Genomic DNA, 17,341 nt, shown 5'->3' on the forward strand with positions numbered 1-17,341 from the left:
AAACTCTATCCATTAAACAAGTCATCATTCCCGCCTCCCCCCCACACCCCCCCCACTCCTGGAAACCACCGTTCTATTTTGTGTCTCTGTGAATTTCACTATTCCAGGTACCTCATATAAGTAGAGTCATACAGTATTAGTCATCTCCTGACTGGCTTATTTCACTTAGCTTAATGTCTTCAAAGGTCATCCACGCTGTGGCATGTGTCAGAATGTCTTCCCTTTTAAAGGCTGAATAATATATTCCGTAGGCCAACGGACACTTGGGTTGCTCCCACCTTTGGCTATTGTGAATGATGCTGCTTTAGATGTGAGTGTACACACATCCCTTTGAGACCAGCCTTTCAATTCTTTTATGGCCCTTTTATTAATGTAACCATTTTCTTGACATAGAATTCACATCCCATACATAGGTATAAATAGACTGTACACCTATTTAAAGTGCACAATCCAGTGATGTTGGGTGTAGTCACAGAGTTAGAATAAGTGTCAGTTTGTGAGAGTGAGGATATAGATTTTTAAAATGCCAGAATCTGAGGGTGTAACTAGTTCTAAAGCACCAGAATGAAGCCTGGGGCAGAAGCCTTTGGGGAGCCTCTCATTTCCTCAGGGTGACTTTTTTTAGATGCCCCTCATCACTAGGAAATGTAAGCCCTGTGTATCTTAAGAAGACTAGAGCACCTGTGTTTATCAAGTCTCCACGGTCAGTAAATTTAAGAGTATCCAAATTCTAGGGCTTAGAGATACCACCCCCTTGAGACTAAAGAGTAAAATTGAACCTCAAAACATAGCCAAGAACTTGAGGCTTTCCTGGTCTGAGGAAACACGCCTGTGCAGTTAGGGTGCTGCGGAGGCAGAGGCAACTGGAAAGAGTGGGCTGCAGGATTTTCAAATTCCTGAGTGACCAGTACTTTTCTGACTGGAAAGAGTTACTCTGGTGGCAGTGACCGCCCATCATTTCCCACATTCCTTTAGCGTGGGTGGCTTACTGCCTCGTCAGTGTTTTCTCGCTGCCTCTTGCTCAATCATCTCAAAGTTCAATTTTCTTCTCACTATCTAATCAGAATTATCAGTCATGTCATTAATGACCCCCAGCATATTTCTCTCACTTTTCCATATCTCTTTGGTGAAATCGTTTGGCCTTTAGGTGGGAAGGCACTGTGTTCTGTGGAAGGAGCCATAGGTGGGGAGGCGCAAGGTCTGGGCGGTGCTCTAGGCCTGGCCCTGGGAAGCCATGAAACTGAAGGAAATCGCCTCTCCCAGCCTCCCTTCCCTGACGTGTAAAGTCGGCCTAGCAATACCACTCCTGTCTAACTTTCCCACATTGTCGCGTTGTCTGAAGGATACCCTCTAGATCGGCGATTTTCAACCAGTGTGGCCCAAGAGTTTTTAAAACATGCAATACCTGACTATTTAGTCAGGGGCACTGACCTCTTTTCCCTTAGATTGTCAAATAAAAAATGACAACAGCCAACACAACAATAGCTGTCTGGTGTGAATGAATCTAAATTATACCCATTTTTTGTCAGATCGGCAAAAAATAATATACTTTTTAGTGTGCCGTAGAAATTTAGTAATTAGTTTATGTGTGCCATGAGAGATTAAAAAGGTTGAAAATTGCCCTGGCTGGTGTTGCTCGGTGGTTAGAGCATCAGCCTTCATACCAAAGGGTGGCAGGTTCCATCCCCGGCCCAAGTCAGGGTGCGTGCAGGAGGCAACCAATGTCTCTGTCTCACATTGATGTTTCTCTCTCTCTCTCCCCTTCCCCCTCTTCCAAGCTCTCTAAAAATCAATGGTAAAAATACCATATCCTCAAGTGAGGATTAAAAAAAAGTTGAAAATCACTGTTCTACGTAAGTGTTATGAAAACTATAAAGTCCCACATAATTACAAAGTGCCATAAACCGTGTTACTTCAGGGAAGCAGACATTACACTCCTCCCGTGGCGTGTGCGTGCACAGACACACACACTTGAAAACCAGAAAACAAAGTTCTCGCCCTAGTTCTACCCTGAATTGCTAGATGACCTTGCCCAAGGGAGGTTATTACCATCTGTTGAGCACTTACTCCTTACAGGGCCTCTTCCGGGCGCTTCCCATAGAATTTCATTTAACCCCCACTAAGCGGGGCAGGTGGTGTTTTGGAGAGGAGGGAGTTGATCCCATCTCTGCCTCAAGGTCACACCATTAGTAAGCAGCAAGACAAGGACTGAAATACAGACCTGTGACTCTAACGCCATCCTTGGACCCTGAACTCATCATCTATATAGTGAAGGACAGGGTCTCTTCTAGCTGTGATATTTTATGGTCTTCCCCACCCCCAAATTGCATGTTTTTGACATTCTTGGTTATCGTAGAGCAAAGGGAATGATTTTAAGCAATAATGTAAGAGCTTAGATTAGACTCTAAAATGTTTTTTAAAGGAAGTGTTGTTGAAATGGATTATTTGTTGACTACAGTTCTTCAAAATACTGGCATGTATGAGAAACCAGGTGGTTCCGACCCCTCGCCTCTCGTTCCCCTGCTAGTCTTGGGGTTTGCTTTGTCTCATCTCAGCAGTCTTCAGGGGTAAAGGGTGCCAGGCCGACCAGATCTGGAATTTCTCTGTCCTGGAAGGCTGGAGAAAAGTCCCAGACTCTGAGGGGCAGGCAGCTAGCCACCACGTGCAGATGGTGGACCAGTCGACTGCTTAGTGACCACCTCAGTGCCACCTACACTCCCACAAATTGAAGAACAGGGTCACTCGGCCTCCCAGGTGCATGAATCCAGTCACCTACAAACTCAACTTTCTGCCCTTTGGAAGGTGCAGCCATACATTTTCTTGGTGAGTCAGTATCACTCAGTCATTAATAATGTGAACTTTGAAGTCAGGTAGAACTTGCTCCAAATTTCCAGCTCAGAGCTTCCCACTTATGTTACTGTAGGCAAGTTCTCGAACCTTTTTGAGCCTCAGGTTTCTCAGCAAGTTTCCTAAAACTTGACCTATCACCTCGTTGGGGGATTGGGTTGAATGAACAAAAAAGCAAAATGCCTGGCAAAGAATTAAGCCTTGTATACATGGTATTGCTATCGTCATCATCATTCCCGTCTCCTCTCCATACTCTCCAAGTCCTGTCACCAAAGAGAAGGGGTTCCAAAGTTTTCGCTCCCACAGCACCCAACCTCATTAACTGTGTTCTTTACTCTGAATCCTTCCATGTGAATCACTCCCACCCACCAAAGCTTTCTCCATTTAATGTGCAGATAAAGTGAGCTGGACCCTGAGTCCATCTCAAAAGTTGCATGCCCACACCCAAGAAGAGACACCCTCCCCCTTCGCGGGGACTGAGGAGCTAGAGACAAGAAAAGAATTTCCCCCCCTGTTATGTGAACCAAAAGAGAGTACAACTTACTCACCGAAAGAGAGGAAGAAGCAGGTTTGAGGAGACCGAAGGAAATGTCAGTATTATTTGTGGAAAGTGTAAAAGGGGGGAGACGAACAAAGAGATAAGGCCACGCACCCAGGCTTCCAGAGTCAGAGCAGACAGTGGCAGGAAGGGCCACCTGCCGGGAAGGCAGACAAGCTGACTTCATTAGCACCCCTGTGCCGACCCTGAGAGATGTGTGGCTGACTGCACCGCTGCATGCCTCTCCTCTGTGCCACAGCTGCCTCCTGGGCGTGCTGGGCCCTGCTGGGCTGCCAGATGGAGGTGTAAGTAAGAGGCTGGAACGAGTTATCTCTGTGGCAGGGAGCCTAGGGAGGTCCTCATCCAATTCCTGGCACCCAGCAGGGGAGGCTGCGTGCAGGCTGGGCACGATCAGGAGCAGATGCCCTGGCTCCCCTGGAGCAGGGAACGGGGTTGCATTCACCCTTTTCAAATCTGTTTCCTGCCCAAGGCCTGCCCTCTTCTGCCACTCATTTTGGTGACTCTCCTTTGGGCCATTTGCCAAGTGAGAACAGAGACCTTTGATCCCAAAAGTGGGAAGAAAAAGGGCAGTCACTTATTAAAAATAGTTATATTCTGGAATGTTATGGTCAGAGAATATAGACAGTTACCTCTTGCTAGAGCTCTTGCCCACATGTGTGCAGGTAATTTCACCAGCCGTTTTCCCAGTGCCCTCCCCTGTCCCCCAGCCTCCAAAGGCACTGTCTCTGGGATCTTTTCCCTCATACCTTCTGCCGCATCCATCCTGAGCCCAAGAGCTTGGCCATTTATAGTTGTTCTGCAAAAGCGAAGGTCCCTTTTGGATCTAGCAGGGGAGAGAAGGCAAGATCACAAATAGGTATAAATAACTCCAACCTCAGCTCAGCTCTCCTTGCCTTTTTAGATGCAGATAAGATTAGCTCAAACCTCCATTCTATAGCCTCCAGAGAGCCCAGTGCCCTCCCCCAGATTTGGGAAAATCCCCAGGGGGTTTTCTTATCATGGTCACTTTGACTCAGGGGTTCTCATCTCCCTGAACCAGTTCAGTCGGGCACCCGGGGCACCCCCAGCCTCAGTGTGCCAGCCCTGCCCATGCCACCATGACCTAGATGGGAGGCGACTCCTCCTTTAGGTTTCCATAAAAGACCCAGAACAAACAGTTTCCCTTGCACAGAGCCCTTTTGTCACGTTAAAAGATAAACTGAGACATATTAAACTTTTAAGGATTTATCTGAGCGATTCCGAGTAGTTAGACGCACTCCGTCGAAGGGAGCTGGGCAGAAAACTTTTTTTAGAGAGAAGGCAGAAGCAAAGTAAAGAAATTATTGGTTGGCGGGTCTTAGCTTAAAACCTTGTTGGCTGTGTGTGACTGGTTGTCCTTAGGCTTTGACTTCGTAACACTGAGGCACTTACAGGCTTAGATTTTTGGTTTGCTTATGTAGGCCACCATGGCGTTGGAGTCACCTCCGTCTAATGGCCTGCTTGTTTAATTGATTTAACAGCAGACATAGCTAAAGGTCTGCGGGGGGGATGACATGGTGGCCACAGAACAATTTGAAATTGAGCATTGGTCATCTCTATTCTTAAAAGTCCTTAGAAACACCCCACCATGTGCCAGATGGGGTGTCCCACTCACGACAGCAGGCCCCACTTTTCTGTCTCCTCTTCCGTGTCTCCTCGTTTCCCCCCTCACTGGTTGCCCTTAGAAGTCTGAATTGTTTTCACGCTGCAGGCTGAGGCAATATGCCCAACTCACCGCTAAATCTTTGTAACTCCAGAAAAATCAACTTGCTGGGCTAATGGACAGGGCCATCCGCTGGGCTAGAGACGAGCCCCTCAAGCCCTGAGGCCTCCTCTGGCATCCCCCACCTTCCTTAAGAGGCACTTTGGTACAAGTCACAATTTTGGTTCCTCTTTTAAGTATCTTCCAAGGTTGTGGTGAGGGCCACAAGAGAGGCAAGCCCCTCTGTAAGTGAGCTTGAAGAAAGGTAGTCTCTTTCTCTGAGATCGTCAGAAAAACGCAAATGGGACGTGCTGACCAGTTAGGAATGGAGGATTTCAGGACTTCAGGCGTGCGTTTTCTGTGCGTGACAGAGGAGAGGGGTGGGTGCTGAGCTGTGATGAGGGGCAGCCCTTTCGTGGGCCTGCTCTCTCCTCTCTTGCTCTGTGACTGTGGGAGGAGAACAGCAATAGAAAACACCAAAGAAGAATTAACAAAGGACGAACATCCCTTTATACTCAGATGGTGTGATTTTATTTTCTTGAGCTAGACATGACCAGGACAGACAGTGGCCCTGCTAGCGAATCGTGGTCAGGAAGAAGGGGAAGGGCAGACAGATAGGGACAATTCGGAACCTCAAGTTATTTTGTCAGAGACATCACCTCTTTTAAACTGGGTTGTAAAAATCAAGCCCACGCAGGACAGGCCTTCTTACATGTTTGCTTAAAGCCAGGAATAGCTTTGCTTTAGATTAGATATGCATCAACGATATTTTTATCTTGGCCAAGGAGGAAGCCTAGCCAAGGCTAGAACTACTTGGCTATTAGCATACAGACTACAAGTTTGGGGCATTTCGGACACCCAGTTAAAATGAAGTAAAACAATTTCGTATCGGCTTCTTCACCTGTGGTTCCCTGAGAGCAACAGCTGAATGGTCTCCTACTCAGGCCCATCCCAGTAGGTTCCTTACTGTTCTCCAGGACCGACGCCAAAGCGCCAGGAGGGTCTGAGCTTCACAGTCAAGGAAAGCCCCATGCCTTGGCTACTGTAAATACCGCTGCAGTGAACATAGGGGTGCAGATATTCTTTCCAGCTAGTGCTTTGGGTCTGTTTGGATATATCCCCAGAAGTGGAATCACTGGGTCATAAGGCAGCTCCATTGTTAATTTTTTTTGAGGCATCTCCACACTGTTTACTGCACCAGCCTGCGTTCTGACCAACAGTGCAGGAGGGTTCTCTTTTTCCCACACCCTCGCCAGCACTTGGTGTCTGTTGATTTATTGATGACAGCCATTCTGATAGGTGTGAGGTGATACCTCACTGTGGTTTTAATTTGCATCTCTCTGATGATTAGTGACATTGAGCATCCTTTCATATGTCTATTGGCCATCTGTATGTCCTCTTTGGTAATATGTCTATTCAGGTCCTCTGCACACTTTTTAATTGGATTGAGTGTTTTTTTGGTGTTGAGGTGTATGAGTTCTTTATAAATTTTGGATATGAACCCCTTATTGGATGAAATATAAGGAAGAACACTTTGTAAAGTATATGATTGTCTAACCACTATGCTGTACACCTGAAACTAATACAAAATAATATTGAATGTAAACTGTAATTGAAAAACGAAAAGCCTCAAATTTGGTTTAGATATTATGGAAAATGAATTATACACAATCATGACTTTACGTGTGATTTCAAACCATTAATTTGTTAAATGTATGCGTTCAAATTATACCACAGTTTTGGAACTCTGGTTTTGCTATTTCTCCATTTTAAATATACTAGTGGAAGCTTAAAATTATGGACGTAGCTTGGATTTTCCTTGGCCTCGGAGAGGCCCCCTCCCACACCTATCTTGATTGTTTACACACATATAAACCTTTATTCCACAGCAATGGAATATCAACTTGGGCTCAAGTCTCTTAGTTATTTATCAGAAAATCATCTGAAAGAAACATTGAGAGAGGAATTTTTGAAGAATATGCAGTCCATCCAGTCCAATATAATATCAGAGGTATAGAGAATGGGCACATTACAAACCCAGGCCTACGCCTTTCCTGCTGGAATCATTTTGGGTGAATAGCACTAATGAGCTTTTGGGGTGATGCCATCTGACTTGCCTGAGGGCCATCATCAAAAATAGGTCTGTCCAACTCACTGTGGCCATTGTCCAATAAAATCCCATCACAGACTGTGTGCATTATGGATTACTCAGACAGAAATTCTGATCCGAGAACTAAGAAGAGTTGTACTTCTCTTGAGCAATGAGTTTAATTTTATCTTATAGTGGTGTGAAATTGCTCAACTGGCCAGGTTTCTGTTATGCTACTTCAGTTAAAAAACAGAATAAAACTAAAGAAAATATATGAGCAGAAACAAATTAGAGATTGATTCTTTTTAAAAAATCTATAAAATGACAAACACTGTGCCAAGATTGTTTATTTTTGCCTTTTTTATTTCTTTATCAATATTTATAATAAAAAGAAAAGCATTGAAAAGGCAACAAGGATATTAGGAAACTTTTTGCCCACATATTTGAAAACCTAACTAAAATGGGCAATTACTAGAGTGATATAACTAACAAAATTGACTCAAGAAGAAACAGAAATAACCATAAAAGAGTTAAAAACTGAAGTTGATCTTACCACAAGGAAAATTCTAGGGACACACCCTTATATTGGTTTGTTTTAATCCTGGAACAAGTGCTTCTGGTTTTACTTAATATTACTCCAGAATACAGAAAGAGGAGACACTACCCAACTTATTTATGAGACTAGCATAAACTTGAAACCACACCTGACAAGAAAATTATAGCCAATCTCGAGTGAATATATAGGAAAAATTCTAAACAAAATCTTAGGCAGTTGAATACAGTAACTTGTAAGAGTGACCATGACATGGATTTATCCTATCAGATCACTCTGATTCCTGCTCTTGCCAACAAACGCCCTGAACACTACTGTGCTCAGCCAGGCAAAGTTTGTTCAAAGAAGCAGTGATCTTTTATGCCCTAGTGACCTCTTGTGGCTAATGGACTACCTGTTGGAAAAATCTGCCTCTGGAGAATCCCTGGCTTGTTGCCTCCTGAATGTTCATCCTTAGACTACAGAAAATGGGCCAACAGGGAACGAGGAAATGGGACTTGGCCTTGTTTCACACACACTGACAATCTTGGAAGTCAGCGTGGAAAAGGGCATCATTCCACTATGTGTCATCTCTAAAATAAGCTGAGGAAATGTAAGAAAACCAGATTTTCTGTTTCTTAAGCTTGCCTTTCATATATTTTTCCCTTCCTTCCTCCCTCCCTCCCTCCCTTCTTTCCTTTCTTCCCGCTTTCCCTCCTTGCTCTCTTTTCTTTCTTAATTTAGGAGAGAATACTGTAATGAAGCATAAATCTGACTGGAAAAATAAATAGCAGAGATAGAACAAGCCTGGTGGTGTAAATGTGTGTACAAGGGTGCTTACTGCAGTGCTGATTTTAACAGAAAATTTTAAACAATATATAAATATCCATTAGCAGGAGATATTTTAAGTGATTGTATTACATTCATACAATGGAATACTATAAAGGCATTAAATTGTACATATGCGCCCTACACACACACAAGGTCTGGGGGGATGTGCATAAAAACACCAAGTTATATAACAACTTGTATGATATCCTGTTTTTGTAACATTGGGTTTGTGTTTTCATGAAGAGAGAAAAACACCAAACTATTAACAAAGGTGGTTATGTCTGAGTGGTGGTATTAGGTGTTTTTTTTCCATTTTCTTTACTTTTTACATGTATGTTGCAGTGATTTCCAACTTAGGGAGCACATTAAGAACCTGAATGCAGCCGGGCCGGGCGTGGCTCAGTGGTTGAGCGTCGACCTAGGATCCAGGCGATGGGGGTTTGATTCCGGTTGGGGCACATGCCCGGGTTGTAGTTTCGATCCCCAGCAGGGAGCGTGTAGGAGGCAGCCGATCAATGACTCTCTCATCATTGATGTTTCTGTCTCTCTTTCTCTCTCTCTCTGAAATCAATAAAGACATATTTAAAAAACAAAACCAAAAAATCTGAATGCGATGAAGTCAGAATCAGCATCATTGGGGTGAGGTCCAGGTGACTCAACAGGCAGTCAGGTTTGAGAGCCAGTGTTATATCATTTGACTGTTTCACAATCAGTGATCATATATACAAAACAGAAGGGGAAGCCAGAGAAAGCTATCTTCGTTTTGCCAATTTATGTGCAATGTGTGTGTGCGAGCTCATACACACACACAACACACACTATTGCAGAAAATCAATCTAAGACATGCTACAAAAGTCCAAAGGAAAACAACAGTGCAGTGGCCTGAATTAGATCGTGGCATCTGAACCCAGGAAAACCTGGCCTGGTTTCCTCCTGCTACTGCTTCCTGGCTATGTGACCTTGGACAACTCCTTCACCTGTTAAAATGTCAATTTTCTCACCTAGTAAAGGCAGGCACAGATATCTGCCCCCAACAGAACTGTGAGAATTAAATGAAAAATTGCATGTGCAAGGGCCAGGTAAACTGTTAGTGATGATATGTGATGAAGAAAACAAACAGAAGGAAAGGAGAAATAGCTGAACGTTACAAGATAAAATGTGGTCATCCCAGGAATGGGATCACTGACGCTTTCATTCCTCCAACAAATGCACTTGCTGGTGGCTGACTGGGTTCCAGGCTCTGCTGCTAAGAATGGAGAAGACCTCACCCCAGTCTTTTTACTTGTAGGGGAGGCAAAACTTTACCCTGTTGGGGTCCCAGCTGGGTCTGAGAATTAAATCAAAATAACACATCAACAGGGGAAAAACATACCAGTTTTTACATGTACATGGGAGGCCCCACAGGAAAGTGAAGTCCCAAAGAATACTCGTGCTCATAGACCAAGCTGGACAAAAGTGGTAAATTGTAAAAACATGACTCGACAAAGGGACTCGGGTTAGGACAGTTAATGGTGGGGAAGTGACTAGGGCGATAAGGGTTAGTTTATCAAGGTTTTTTACACAGATTACTTTCAGCCTCACCTTCCTCTCTGGAGATAAGAATTTTTCTTTCCTCCTGGTCTAGGGTGGACACCTTTCACAAGGGAGTTTCATCCACTTTCAGGAACAAAAAGGAAGACCAGAGTGCCTTTTTTCCCATCTGCTGTTTTCAGGGTGCCCCTAACTCAAAATAAAAGTGGCATTTTGGGGGCGTGTCATATTCTGGTTTACTTCTGGGATCACACGTGCAGGGGAGAGATAGCTGTAACAAAGCAGAAAATGTGACAGATACTCCAAGAGAAGTGTGCTCTAGGGTGTGAGGGACTCTCCAAAGCCTCTTCTTGAGAGGGGAAGTGAGGTTCCAGTTGAGCAAAGCTATGGGGAGCCCAGAATGGGGAAGTGCAGGCCACGCGCTCTGCCTTCTAGGGGAAGCTCAAGGCTTTCTCCTCTGAGGTCTGAAAACAATGAGTATTTCTAAGGACACAGCTGAAGCGGAACTGTGTTAAGATAAATGCTCCCCTGCTCTTGGGGTTGGGGGACCTCCCGTTTTAGATGTTTCCTATTGAATTGCTGCCCTCTTTGCTCCTGTGCAGCTGCTACTGTAGGAGGACTTTGGGTCCTCTTTCCACTTGAAAACTTTGCTTCCTCCGCCTGGAAGACCAGGCAAGAACCAGAGTGAAGTCCCCCCGTCAGGAAGATACCTCATCTAGGCACAAGTCAGATAGTCTAGCCCAAGTCACAAGAACAGACGATGCCAGGGTTTGGGGATGATTTGCCATAACTGTCACTTGTACACATACTCTAGGGGATGGCCTTTGAAAGGAGCTGACAGGACAGGGTTCAGAAATTTGGGACCCAGACATACTTATCAAACTCACTGCAACCAACAGATGTATTTAAATTTTGACATTTTCTTTGTTTTTTCGTTTTTGCATTATTGTTGCAGGACTACATGATGTATTGATTTGAGGTCCTCTTGAATCTTGCAAAAACTTGATTTAGAAATCTCCTAAAATGTATTTGTTGCAGCAAGCTAAACTTTATAGGAAGGTTTTCTTGGACCCTTGGATTGATTCCCTTCTCTTCACCTCACGTATTTTTATGCTCTGCTGACGTTTCCACTTGGCTCTCACATGAGGCAGCCTGACATTGTCTCTGATTGTCTCATGTAGCAAGTGAAGGCCGAGTCTCTCAAAGTCTGTGTGGCATCCAATTGAGGGGAAATATGGACAATTTTTCCCCGTTTAATTTAGCTTTTATTTACTGTATAGAGCACAAGCAGAGCGGACTTTTTGGACACCTTGGACAATTCAATATGGAGCCGCTGCCAGCCATGACACTCCTGTCAAGTGCTTGTCAAGACGGAGTAATGAGGTATAAAGGGAACGCCCTCAGGAGGGGCCCGGGCACCCAAAACCACAAGTGTGGGCACTTGGATAAGGACTCCACTGGCCCCCCGTTATTGTTCTTGGGGACCCCCTCCCTGGTGGCCTCTCGGAACTCAGAGCTCCAACCACCCAGCGCGCAAGCATTGCCTCTGCAGTATCTCAAGCCCAGAAAGATGAGTTGATTTTTGAAGGAAATGGCATTGAATTTGGATTAAATTCAGCTGCTTTGACTCAGCAAGCCACAGCAGTTAAAAACAAGGGTATCCAATACCTTTTGGATGGTATCTATGTTTCTGAAAAACGAACAGTTGAGGCAGGCTAATGAGTAAGACCTAGGGGGTCCAGCTACAGAAACAGCAAGGTGCTGAGTGATTCCTCAGACTTGTTTATGGTATTTTACAGCAACTAAAGCCGTGTTTTGGGAAAAAAATAGGTAGAAATCATAACCTTCAGCTGTTAACTAGTTAATCCCCATTCCAATTTGCATTGGAGTATCTGGACTTCCTTGAAACTGGCAATAATAGCCTTACTGTCTCCACGGTGTTTGGTGTTTGGTTGCCCCGATGGCCTATCAGATCCGAAAGAAAAGGCCGTCTTATGGGCCTCCAGGAGTCTAACCAGCTAAGCCTCTCAAAGCCCTGACGCGCCAAAACAGTTCATCAGTAGCTGTATCTTTTCCAAAGGCTCTTATGACCTAACCCTGTGACTATTGGGTTAAATAAATGTAATCTAAATAAAATAAATATCTATGTTGTCTCAATTTCTAAATATCATAGAAAGCGGCAAGAACATGAAGGATAGAAAAAATCTTGCTGATTTCCACCAACAACAGGGCAGTCACTGTTCACGTTTTGCCCATGAGCGATCCGCAAACACCTTCGGCCCGGCTAGCAGAAGCCCCAGCGTGTGCGGGTGGTGGGCAGACGGCTGGTGAGGTCAAGGCAGCTAGGCCCTCATCCAAGGCACAAGTGAACGAATTGTGCTTGGGCTTATTTATCCCTTTCCCCTTTGCCTGTGATTAAAATCAGTCAGGGGCCTTCCTGAAATTGTTCTTCCTGTAAAAAAACTCGCTAGGAAAATCTTTCTGCCTCACCCCTTCCTGCTCTGAATGCAGCCCTGTGAGAACTTGTATTTGAAGCTGCAGTGACCATGAGGTGGCAAAAGATGGCAGAAGGGAAGACAGACAGGGTCTGGGGCCTTGATCACATTCTTGTGACTGCTGTCTCCAGGCTCCTTGTCAGTGAGAATATTAAACTCCATTATCGTTTAAGGCCCTGGGAGACTGGATGCTGTTATTTGCAGCTAAATATGCCTTAATGCTACCAACACTATAGTCTCATGAAACTAACCTGCAAAATTACAACATATTTCCTTATATGTGAGAATGTAAAAGAGCACTCTAAACATCGCTTTTAGAAAAATAGGCTGATAGCATCAATTTTTCTTTTCATATGCGCTGTCCCATCTTTAGCAAGTAAAATCAGAATTTTCATATATAAACCAAACTTTCCCATTTTCTTATTGGCAAGTGGCTAGTAACTATTAGCTCATGAATGCTTTCTAATTAGTTAAGAATTACATTTGCTAAAAACTCAGGCCTTTGTAGTTGGAGAATTATGAACAATGCTTGTGAATTATAAAATATCCCACTGTTAAGGGAGCAGCAGCTTGCCTACTATTCTTAGAGCCAGACTGAGGGCTCTTTGGCCAATACTGTTTCAATGTGGGTTGGTTTTAAAAAATTAATTTTAAAAAGTAAGGATGAGTTTCTTCAGGCTTGGGGATCCATATGGAAACACTGATGAGAATCAGTCGATAAATACTGTGGCCCTCAGTTAAAAAATGTCCAGAGTGCAAAGAGGGGTGCTCCCTCCAGCTTGTGACGGGTGAGCTGTAGCCATCCTGTGAGGGCAGAGAGTTCCTGGCACTAGATCTAACTTGCACTCAGCCATAAAGCAGATGAGCCATGTTAAGAAACAGACTTTACACAAGAATCCCAAAGGCCACAAGACTTGGGAAGGACAATGAACTAGGAAAGTTTTAGGGAATGAGACTCACCTTGAGGGAGTGAGGACAAGTGTGACCCTCACAATTCTCTCCATTTGAGGACCAGCAAGATGGGATGGACAGAAAAATACTGTTTGGCTTTTCTTGATTCTTTTTTGGGAAAAGTATAGTAAGTTTCTGCTGGCAACAAAGTGTGTCATCCATGGGCAAGCAAAGTTCTCTGGGGTCATATTTTTCTTTTCCAAATGAGTATTTTTAATTCCATTTCAGAAAAAGATATTACATCTTTTTTCTAATTTGGATTAGAAAACATGACATTAAGAGGCTTGCTTTTCTGGAAATGCAAGGAAAAGAAATAACCTTTAATAGGTTCAAAGATAATTTTCTAGGTCTTCCTCTTGCATCAAATGCTATACATCTTCTCCCCAAAGTACCTGCTCTAAGAGCCAACTCTCTTCCTTTACCTCCCTGTAGCTGGCACAGCTGAATTCTCCTTCCACCCCCACCCACTTCTGTAAATCAATGTTTGTGTCAGTCATTTCCTTTGTTAGTTGGAGGCTTCTTTGTAGGCCATGTTGTCTTCAGCAAGAGGTTGCCGAGGAGCTGAGAAAGTTGGGGTAGCTTAGAGTTCTGGTACTCTGGGGCAACTTACGGATGGCACCCTGTGACCCTGCCACCCCAGGACCTGCCACACTGTACTAACTCCCACACCGGACACCAAGGTGGTAAAAGAAAGCGTTGAAAGAAATTCCAAATCTAAGGAAAGGTTTGGGGCTAGTCCCAGAAGCAAAATCTCAAGGGATTGAGATAATTAATGCTCTGGAGAACAGCAGTGTTGCACCTGATGTTATACATTAGAATCAAAGGAGGAGACGTAAGAAAGGTGACATGAAATCCCTTGGCAGCAGATTAAGGAGGGGGAAGCCTTTAGGACTGGATAAAAACTAAAATAGAGAGATGCACACTTCCTACGCATTGGTGGGTGCAGGACTGTTAACATTTCACATACATAGTTTATAAAGAGAAATGTGGGTAAGAGATAATAAGGAGGAGTGTTGGGGTTGTCTCGCCCTGTACCAGGGTCTGGAAAAGAGATCACTTTGACATTTTAAGTATTCTGGATGCACAAAAGAAATGAACAGAGCTTGTCAAGGTAGAAATTAATCTCTCGTATAGGCCTTAGGATGCGACTTCACTCAGGAGTTTTTTTTTTTTAATGATCAAAACATCCCTTGTGGTTTTACTTTTAGCTATTGAGCTATTGATCTTGTCAGGCTTGCCAAGGGAACCCTTTTCGTTCACAGAAGACGGCACGTCTTATCCACTCACCTTGGTGTCTCCAGCTCTTAGCTCAGCCGCAGTCACCCAGTAGGCACTCAACAAACGTAGTTGATACATAGGACACGACACCTGGTGCCTTCTGAGAACAAAAAATTGTCTAAAGGGTTCCTGACGTGGAATTGTGAATTTTAATGTCTCTTTAGTGTGAGACTTAATGGTTAAGTATGACAATAAGGGGTTAATTTGGCTGGACCAGTTCTCTCCTTTCTCTGATGTTAACTGGTAAGGTGAAAGGTAATGTGATTCTAACATCTTCAAAGCATCTGTTTCAAATGTGGAAGCGTGTTTCTGCACATTGGGGCATTTTAGCTAACAGTTCAGCTACATTTTTAAAAAGCTTGAGTCATATGACTATTGCTAATATGATCTAGGCATTTATTAAGATGGGGATACACCACTAAGTTTAGATTTATGTATGGTTAATTTGTCCGATGTAGCTCCTTGCAGAATAATACACACACTATGATTTTGAATATGAAACACACACTATTCTTTTTTAGAACTTTTAAAATTTAGATACTTTTTCCTTTACTTGTTCAAAAGAGGAGTCCTTTTTCATGTGTAGATTCCAGGAAGATGGAATTGTGTCTTCTTTATCATAAACCTCATTGGAGGGGGAGCTAGATGAAAGCCAAGCTTCTTTTGCTGAATCCCAGCTGGCTAAGGATTCTGGAGGTGTCGGGGCTGAACGGGGGTACAGTTGAGGAGAACAAGAGAAATTGCCCAAACACGGTGCCAGAAGAAAATCTACACAGATTGGTTGACTTGTGATTCAAAAGTATGGGGTTGGCCCATCCGGGCGTGGCTCAGCGGTTGAGCATCGACCTAGGATCCAGGAGATCGAGGCTCGATTCCCGGTCAGGGCACATGCCCGGGTTGTGGGCTCGATGCACAGTCGGGGTCGTGAAGGAGGCAGCCGATCAATGGCTCTCTCATCACTGATGTTTCTGTCTCTCTCCCTCTCCCTTCCTCTCTCTGAAATCAATAAAGATATATTTAAAAAAAAAAAAAAAAAAAAATATATATATATATATATATATATATATATATCAGGTTGAATGTACAAACCACCATGGTCTCAGGTCCCTGAGTCACAGCAATGCCAGGGCTCAATGCCAGGGCTCACATCGCTTCCCGGATAAAAACAGATTGGGGTGAGGTACATTCTTTGTCTAAAGTGTTGCTGGCACATGAGTTTTGCAAAGGACTCAGCTTATTCACATTTAATCACAGCTACACTAACAAAACATCAAAGGCACCAAAAGTTCTGTAACAGGAAAATGATCTTTAGTTTTCTGTTCCTCCCATTCAGTTTCGTAGAACGGTTACCTCTCTATTCTTGATTGGTGTTAAATCACAGTGTTTTGCCCAAAGCTACCCCTAGCCCCCAGAGCTGCACCGTCAGGTTTAAACCCTGTCACCCACGTAACTTGAGAAGAGCTCACTGATACAATGTGGTGGTCATTCCTTCACTCTCCTTCCAGCCTCTTGACCCAAAAGTCCTAGAACCGGGGTGGTGCCACCGTGGGCGGTGGTCATGTCTAGATGATTCCCAGGAAGATGCAGCTGTTGCAGCCTGAAGGAGAAACCCAACCTTCCCCAAGAGTCACACACAGGCGGCCCCTCCCACCCTAACAAGACCATGATAACAAAGTAAACAGTAGCTAGGGGTGTGGTGGCGCAAGAAGAGCCTTTGTGCACTTGCCACTCCATCTATCTGGCAAGCCTGCAAAAACTTCTACGGGGTCAAGTTGTACCTCAGAACCAACCCTCGCTACTTGGACCCTCCTCTTTGTTCCTCTGCATCTAATTTTCTTCCCTAGCCCCATTCCTCTTCTTCCAGCATTCTTCCTTTTTGTGGGCAGTTGTTAGAAAGGACAAGGGTCTCAAGGTCTGGGCAGTTGTAAATGTTATTTCTTGCTAAATGTTACAATATAGCAGAGTATTTTGAAGATGCAGCAGTAAATAAATAGGAAGAGCTGACAACCAAGTCATGCCCTTGAATAGAGCACCCCAAAAAGTGAACCCCTTGAATTCAGTAACAGTTCCACTGTAAATTCTTTTTCTTTCTCTCATTCATTTCCTACTACGTGTCAGGTGTTGCTCTAGGGTCTGGGGATGAATTATATGAAACATAGGGGACCCCTGATATTGTAGACCTTATATTCTGTAGCAGGAGATAGAAGGGACAACCCAAAATGATGTGAAAATTTCAGGTAATGACGAGCTTTGAAGGGAATCAACCCTGGTAGTGTGATAAGGTGATAGATGGGCCTGGGGGGTAGGAAAGGGGGAAGACTGCTTTAGATAGGAGGGAAAGAAAGCCCGCTGGAGGATGGGGGGGTTAAAGCTGAGTTCAGGCCTGAATCATAGGAAAAAATTGGGCAAAGGGAAAGCATTACAGACAGAAAGGCCTTGCAGCAAGCAGCAGTGAGGCAAATACAAGGAGCTGAAGGAAAGCCAGTGCAGTTAGAGCTTAATGACGGGA

The sequence above is a fragment of the Miniopterus natalensis genome, chromosome 12, assembly GCF_054644295.1.
Source record: "Miniopterus natalensis isolate mMinNat1 chromosome 12, mMinNat1.hap1, whole genome shotgun sequence".
In the NCBI taxonomy this organism is placed as follows: Eukaryota; Metazoa; Chordata; class Mammalia; order Chiroptera; family Miniopteridae; genus Miniopterus; species Miniopterus natalensis.